At 39.9% G+C, this 8,198-nt stretch overlaps 1 long non-coding RNA gene across 1 annotated transcript; it reads right to left on the reverse strand.

Moving 5' to 3' along the window:
- Positions 1–538: 538 nt before the first annotated feature.
- LOC117149515 lies at positions 539–1,494 on the reverse strand. Its single transcript, XR_004460351.1, has 3 exons — positions 1,455–1,494; positions 1,267–1,351; positions 539–592 (listed from the first exon to the last, which is right to left on the reverse strand). It is a non-coding gene; the product is annotated as an uncharacterized LOC117149515 (long non-coding RNA).
- Between the last annotated feature and the right edge of the window lie 6,704 nt (positions 1,495–8,198).

Genomic DNA, 8,198 nt, shown 5'->3' on the forward strand with positions numbered 1-8,198 from the left:
TACAAAACAAACAAAATTAAATCAAATAAAGCACTTACCGCACCGACAGCAGACAATGGCTTACCTACAGCTTATGCATTAGACAAGAGGAGATGGGCCCACCAATCGTAAAACAAAATCGACAATTTTTGCGACTTTTAACACAAAAAATCGACAATATTACGATGCCGTCTCCACCTCCTGATGCCACTGCTTCAATAAGGATCAATAGCGCAGAGCTGACGCCACACAAATAAACCGCATTATTTGTCCTCAAATTGTATACTTTTTCTCAGTATCGCATCTCCCACGAATTTTCCGCTAACCTACAACGAAAGGAAAATTATTAAGAATATGATACAAAAGATAATTAATTAAGGACAAAGCAAACCGGACAGGCAAATTAACAGGCGACAACAGGCGCCAGGCTCCATCTTGCTGACGATAAGCCTGCAACTGCTTTTTCCAAGATTGTAAACTCTGAAACAAGGAAGCACAAGCTATTACTGGGAATTAATTACTTTAACAAAACACTTATCTAATTGCCAACTCGACCTGCCTTCTCTCTTGACAACAATGATACATTTCCTCTTCTCATGCTAAACGTAAAATCCTGAGGAAAAACAAACCAATTAGAGGGACGGTACAAAAACCTAAATAATACCCTCACCTCAACGCATCCGGATTATAAAGCCAACGACAATGAACTCCAACTGATCCTGAGAAAGGATACGGAAAAAAAAGCCAAAATCGTCAATTTTTGCGCCTTTTAACACAAAAAATCGACAATATTACTATGCCGTCTCCACCTCCTGATGCCACTGCTTCAATAAGGATCACTAGCGCAGAGCTGACGCCATACAAATAAACCGCATTATTTGTCCTCAAATTGTATACTTTTCCTCAGTATCGCATCTCCCACGAATTTTCCGCTAACCTACAACGAAAGGAAAATAAATAAGAATATGATACAAAAGATAATTAATTAAGGACAAAGCAAACCGGACAGGCAAATTAACAGGCGACAACAGGCGCTAACAAGCGGCTTCATGTTGCTGAAGATAAGCATGCAACCGCTTCTTCCAAGATTGTAAACTCTGAAATAAGGAAGCCCAAGCTAATACTGGGAATTAATTACTTTAACAAAACACTTATCTAATTGCCAACTCGACCTGCCTTCTCTCTTGACAACAATGATACATTTCCTCTTTTCAAGCTAAACGTAAAATCCTGAGGAAAAACAAACCAATTAGAGGGACGGTACAAAAACCTAAATAATACCCTCACCTCAACGCATCCGGATTATAAAGCCAACGACAATGCACTCCAACTGATCCTGAGAAACGATACGGAAAAAAAAACCAACCAAGGCCTAAAAGATGAATCGGAAGATCGATATGAAAAGGATTAGCGCGGCAGAAACATGATGAATAAAAGGCGACTCGCTGCAGAAACTTATGCACAACGTCACTTACCTGAAATTTCACGCCGCACGGTCCTTTGAATTATCCATTATCACCGCTGAAATCTACATAATTGATGCCCTGCAAAAGATGGGCCAACAACGCTGCTTCCGCGTCGATCAGGACACTCTGCTGCTCCCATAAACTTCCAGCTTGACGAGCGCCAACAGAGAGCTGACGCTAAAACCTAAAAGCAAACAATCAACAACAAATTAAACAAACAAAATTAAATCAAATAAAGCACTTACCGCACCGACAGCAGACAATGGCTTACCTACAGCTTATGCATTAGACAAGAGGAGATGGGCCCACCAATCGTAAAACAAAATCGCCAATTTTTGCGACTTTTAACACAAAAAATCGACAATATTACGATGCCGTCTCCACCTCCTGATGCCACTGCTTCAATAAGGATCACTAGCGCAGAGCTGACGCCACACAAATAAACCGCATTATTTGTCCTCAAATTGTATACTTTTCCTCAGTATCGCATCTCCCACGAATTTTCCGCTAACCTACAACGAAAGGAAAATTATTAAGAATATGATACAAAAGATAATTAATTAAGGACAAAGCAAACCGGACAGGCAAATTAACAGGCGACAACAGGCGCCAACAGGCGGCTCCATCTTGCTGAAGATAAGCATGCAACTGCTTTTTCCAAGATTGTAAACTCTGAAATAAGGAAGCCCAAGCTAATACTGGGAATTAATTACTTTAACAAAACACTTATCTAATTGCCAACTCGACCTGCCTTCTCTCTTGACAACAATGATACATTTCCTCTTCTCATGCTAAACGTAAAATCCTGAGGAAAAACAAACCAATTAGAGGGACGGTACAAAAACCTAAATAATACCCTCACCTCAACGCATCCGGATTATAAAGCCAACGACAATGCACTCCAACTGATCCTGAGAAACGATACGGAAAAAAAAACCAACCAAGGCCTAAAAGATGAATCGGAAGATCGATATGAAAAGGATTAGCGCGGCAGAAACATGATGAATAAAAGGCGACTCGCTGCAGCAACTTATGCACAACGTCACTTACCTGAAATTTCACGCCGCATGGTCCTTTGAATTATCCATTATCACCGCTGAAATCTACATAATTGATGCCCTGCAAAAGATGGGCCAACAACGCTGCTTCCGCGTCGATCAGGACACTCTGCTGCTCCCATAAACTTCCAGCTTGACGAGCGCCAACAGAGAGCTGACGCTAAAACCACCTAAAAGCAAACAATCAACAACAAATTAAACAAACAAAATTAAATCAAATAAAGCACTTACCGCACCGACCGCAGACAATGGCTTACCTACAGTTTATGCATTAGACAAGAGGAGATGGGCCCACCAATCGTAAAACAAAATCGCCAATTTTTGCGACTTTTAACACAAAAAATCGACAATATTACGATGCCGTCTCCACCTCCTGATGCCACTGCTTCAATAAGGATCACTAGCGCAGAGCTGACGCCACACAAATAAACCGCATTATTTGTCCTCAAATTGTATACTTTTCCTCAGTATCGCATCTCCCACGAATTTTACGCTAACCTACAACGAAAGGAAAATTATTAAGAATATGTTACAAAAGATAATTAATTAAGGACAAAGCAAACCGGACAGGCAAATTAACAGGCGACAACAGGCGCCAACAGGCGGCTCCATCTTGCTGACGATAAGCCTGCAACTGCTTTTTCCAAGATTGTAAACTCTGAAACAAGGAAGCACAAGCTAATACTGGGAATTAATTACTTTAACAAAACACTTATCTAATTGCCAACTCGACGACACTAAACCCGCGGCTCTTCCGTTGCTATGTTCCAAAAACAAAGGGCCATATTAATGCAACCATAAAAACAATTATAATACTCACCACCAGATTAGCTTCCACCTAATGTACCTGAAAAACAAAAACAAAAATTAATGCAATAATTATAAAAACAAGTAAATTATAAATATAATACTTACCTCCCACCAAATGTACCCGAAAAAACACAAAATTACACAATCAAAAAATCAAATAACAAATATATTTCTCACCCAATCTCTAATTTTACTTCCATTTCCATGGCTGCTCCCATAAACTTCCAGCTTGACGAGCGCCAACAGAGAGCTGACGCCAAAACCTAAAAGCAAACAATCAACAACAAATTAAATAAACAAAATTAAATCAAATAAAGCACTTACCGCACCGACCGCAGACAATAGCTTACCTACAGCCTATGCATTAGACAAGAGGAGATGGGCCCACCAATCGTAAAACAAAATCCTCAATTTTTGCGCCATTTAACACAAAAAATCGACAATATTACTATGCCGTCTCCACCTCCTGATGCCACTGCTTCAATAAGGATCACTAGCGCAGAGCTGACGCCATACAAATAAACCGCATTATTTGTCCTCAAATTGTATACTTTTCCTCAGTATCGCATCTCCCACGAATTTTCCGCTAACCTACAACGAAAGGAAAATAAATAAGAATATGATACAAAAGATAATTAATTAAGGACAAAGCAAACCGGACAGGCAAATTAAGAGGCGACAACAGGCGCCAACAAGCGGCTCCATGTTGCTGAAGATAAGCATGCAACTGCTTTTGCCAAGATTGTAAACTCTGAAATAAGGAAGCCCAAGCTAATACTGGGAATTAATTACTTTAACAAAACACTTATCTAATTGCCAACTCGACCTGCCTTCTCTCCTGACAACAATGATACATTTCCTCTTCTCATGCTAAACGTAAAATCCTGAGGAAAAACAAACCAATTAGAGGGACGGTACAAAAACCTAAATAATACCCTCACCTCAACGCATCCCGATTATAAAGCCAACGACAATGCACTCCAACTGATCCTGAGAAACGATACGGAAAAAAAAACCAACCAAGGCCTAAAAGATGAATCGGAAGATCGATATGAAAAGGATTAGCGCGGCAGAAACATGATGAACAAAAGGCGACTCGCTGCAGCAACTTATGCACAACGTCACTTACCTGAAATTTCACGCCGCACGGTCCTTTGAATTATCCATTATCACCGCTGAAATCTACATAATTGATGCCCTGCAAAAGATGGGCCAACAACGCTGCTTCCGCGTCGATCAGGACACTCTGCTGCTCCCATAAAATTCCACCTTGACGAGCGCCAACAGAGAGCTGACGCTAAAACCTAAAAGCAAACCATCAACAACAAATTAAACAAACAAAATTAAATCAAATAAAGCACTTACCGCACCGACCGCAGACAATGGCTTACCTACAGTTTATGCATTAGACAAGAGGAGATGGGCCCACCAATCGTAAAACAAAATCGCCAATTTTTGCGATTTTTAACACAAAAAATCGACAATATTACGATGCCGTCTCCACCTCCTGATGCCACTGCTTCAATAAGGATCACTAGCGCAGAGCTGACGCCACACAAATAAACCGCATTATTTGTCCTCAAATTGTATACTTTTCCTCAGTATCGCATCTCCCACGAATTTTCCGCTAACCTACAACGAAAGGAAAATTATTAAGAATATGATACAAAAGATAATTAATTAAGGACAAAGCAAACCGGACAGGCAAATTAACAGGCGACAACAGGCGCCAACAGGCGGCTCCATCTTGCTGACGATAAGCCTGCAACTGCTTTTTCCAAGATTGTAAACTCTGAAACAAGGAAGCACAAGCTAATACTGGGAATTAATTACTTTAACAAAACACTTATCTAATTGCCAACTCGACGACACTAAACCCGCGGCTCTTCCGTTGCTATGTTCCAAAAACAAAGGGCCATATTAATGCAACCATAAAAACAATTATAATACTCACCACCAGATTAGCTTCCACCTAATGTACCTGAAAAACAAAAACAAAAATTAATGCAATAATTATAAAAACAAGTAAATTATAAATATAATACTTACCTCCCACCAAATGTACCTGAAAAACACAAAATTACATAATCAAAAAATCAAATAACAAATATATTTCCCACCCAATCTCTAATTTTACTTCCATTTCCATGGCTGCTCCCATAAACTTCCAGCTTGACGAGCGCCAACAGAGAGCTGACGCCAAAGCCTAAAAGCAAACAATCAACAACAAATTAAACAAACAAAATTAAATCAAATAAAGCACTTACCGCACCGACCGCAGACAATAGCTTACCTACAGCCTATGCATTAGACAAGAGGAGATGGGCCCACCAATCGTAAAACAAAATCGCCAATTTTTGCGCCTTTTAACACAAAAAAATCGACAATATTACTATGCCGTCTCCACCTCCTGATGCCACTGCTTCAATAAGGATCACTAGCGCAGAGCTGACGCCACACAAATAAACCGCATTATTTGTCCTCAAATTGTATACTTTTCCTCAGTATCGCATCTCCCACGAATTTTCCGCTAACTTACAACGAAAGGAAAATAAATAAGAATATGATACAAAAGATAATTAATTAAGGACAAAGCAAACCGGACAGGCAAATTAACAGGCGACAACAGGAGGCTCCATCTTTGCTGACGATAAGCATGCAACTGCTTTTTCCAAGATTGTAAACTCTGAAACAAGGAAGCACAAGCTAATACTGGGAATTAATTACTTTAACAAAACACTTATCTAATTGCCAACTCGACGACACTAAACCCGCGGCTCTTCCGTTGCTATGTTCCAAAAACAAAGGGCCTCCTAATTAGTTACAAAACGTACCTGAAAAACAAAATATTAATGCAACCATAAAAACAATTATAATACTCACCACCAGATTAGCTTCCACCTAATGTACCTAAAAAACAAAAATTAATGCAATAATTATAAAAACAAATAAATTATAAATATAATAATTACCTCCCACCAAATGTACCTGAAAAAAACACAAAATTACACAATCACAAAATCAAATAACAAATATAATACTCACCCAGTCTCTAATTTTACTTCCATTTCCATGGCCCCAATCGTTGCGACGGCCCTCGGCAACTAATCACGTTCCGGAGGCTCCAAGCTGCAAACCCTGGCGAAATGGCCACAAAACGCGGCGCACCTATCCACTCTAGATGAACGACCAAGCCACAATCATCACTGACGACTCCTCTGCCAAAACGAGACAGATCCTACCACAATAATGGCAGCAGCTCCAAAACTACGTGACGACCTTTCTTCAGGCTTCCTCTTCCCGACGACCGGCGAAGCTGACCTGCAATTTAACAAACTAAATAAATAATTGCAAACATCTACCACTAAGGGTGGAAGAGAAAACCACCAAATGACAGCGGCGCGGGATAAACTTACCACCAATAAACTACCTGCAACGCTTTCCGGACATACATATTGCAAGTGGCGCGCATCCAGCGTCCGCAGCTAATTTCCTGCCAAAACACAACTAATACTCACCTCCAATGACTCTCGAGGCCTCCAGCGACTCGATGCTTCCGTCCTTCTGGCGGGGGTACCTGAAAAGAAATAAATTATACAATGTTAGTCCTAAATTTCAATGTTTTTTGTAAAATCACTACAATTTATTAATGTAAACAAAATATGCAAGACGATAATGTTACCAGTCCATGTCTCTGTCTATAATCTAAAGCTTACAAAAAATACTAACTTAATATTAAATACTAACAATGTCCAAGCCCCAAACTAACCTCATGCAATGTTAATCTCTAAATTCAAATAATTGTACCTACATATTGCATAAAATGTAATCAAAGGCAAAATAAATTGTGGATGCGGAACAGAATTCATTATGTCTCCGTACCTCCACCTACAAATTAAAAATTATAATCTCCCAGATCGACGAGCGCCTACATTAGTTGACGCTAAAATCTGAAAACAAAACAATTAACCATTAAGAAATTAAACAAAACAATCAAATATTGCTCTTACCTCCTTGACCACAGCCAACTGGTGATCCCATGCAACCAACAAGAAGAGGCGGTCTCCGCAAAAGAGAAAAAAAGCGGCAGCTTTCGCGATTATAAACACAAAAATTGACATTTTACGACGCCCGTCTCTGTTGTTTGTTGAAAAGGTACTCCAAGTGTGGAACACTGTCAACCATAATGGGAAGGTCTAATCTTCACCCAAACTCAGCGAATTGAGAGCAAAGGCTGAAAGAGTAAACTCTAAATAAAAGTCTTGAGCCGCGTGTCCGAACACGTAGAAGTTTTATTTGAAACTGAAACTGATACACATAAAAATGCCAGCTTCATGCGGCTGCTTATTTACTAATATATATACATACATACAGTTCATGTGTATGTATGTATGTTCTCATACAAAATTACATATGCACATGTGGGCATTGCTTATATTCAACAGCCTTCCTCAATGCCAACATGTTTACAAAATTAAAACAAATTTAAACATTTCATAAACCCATTATGCTTTCCCTTTGAAAGATTCTTTGTCATAATGTCTGCTATCATCTCATTCGTAGAAGTGTACTTTAACACAACGTGACCCTCTTCATGACTTCTCTAATGAAATGATATCGAATGTCGATGTGTTCTTCGCTAAGTGCTGCGCACTCAGGTTGTCGCCATGCATAACCGTCGGGTCTTCAGATCACCGCATCCGATCTCCACTATTAGCCTTCGTAAAGCTATAGCTTCCTTGCAAGCCGTGGTCAGAGCCATATACTCGGCTTTCAGTACTGCTCACGCCACGCTCTGCTGCTTCTCGGACCTCCATGATACTGGTCCGCCAGACAGGAAAACACATACCCTGTGTATGACATTCGTCCAAACGGTCGCCTCCCC

This window comes from Drosophila mauritiana, unplaced genomic scaffold (genome assembly GCF_004382145.1).
Source record: "Drosophila mauritiana strain mau12 unplaced genomic scaffold, ASM438214v1 U_237, whole genome shotgun sequence".
Classification (NCBI taxonomy): domain Eukaryota; kingdom Metazoa; phylum Arthropoda; class Insecta; order Diptera; family Drosophilidae; genus Drosophila; species Drosophila mauritiana.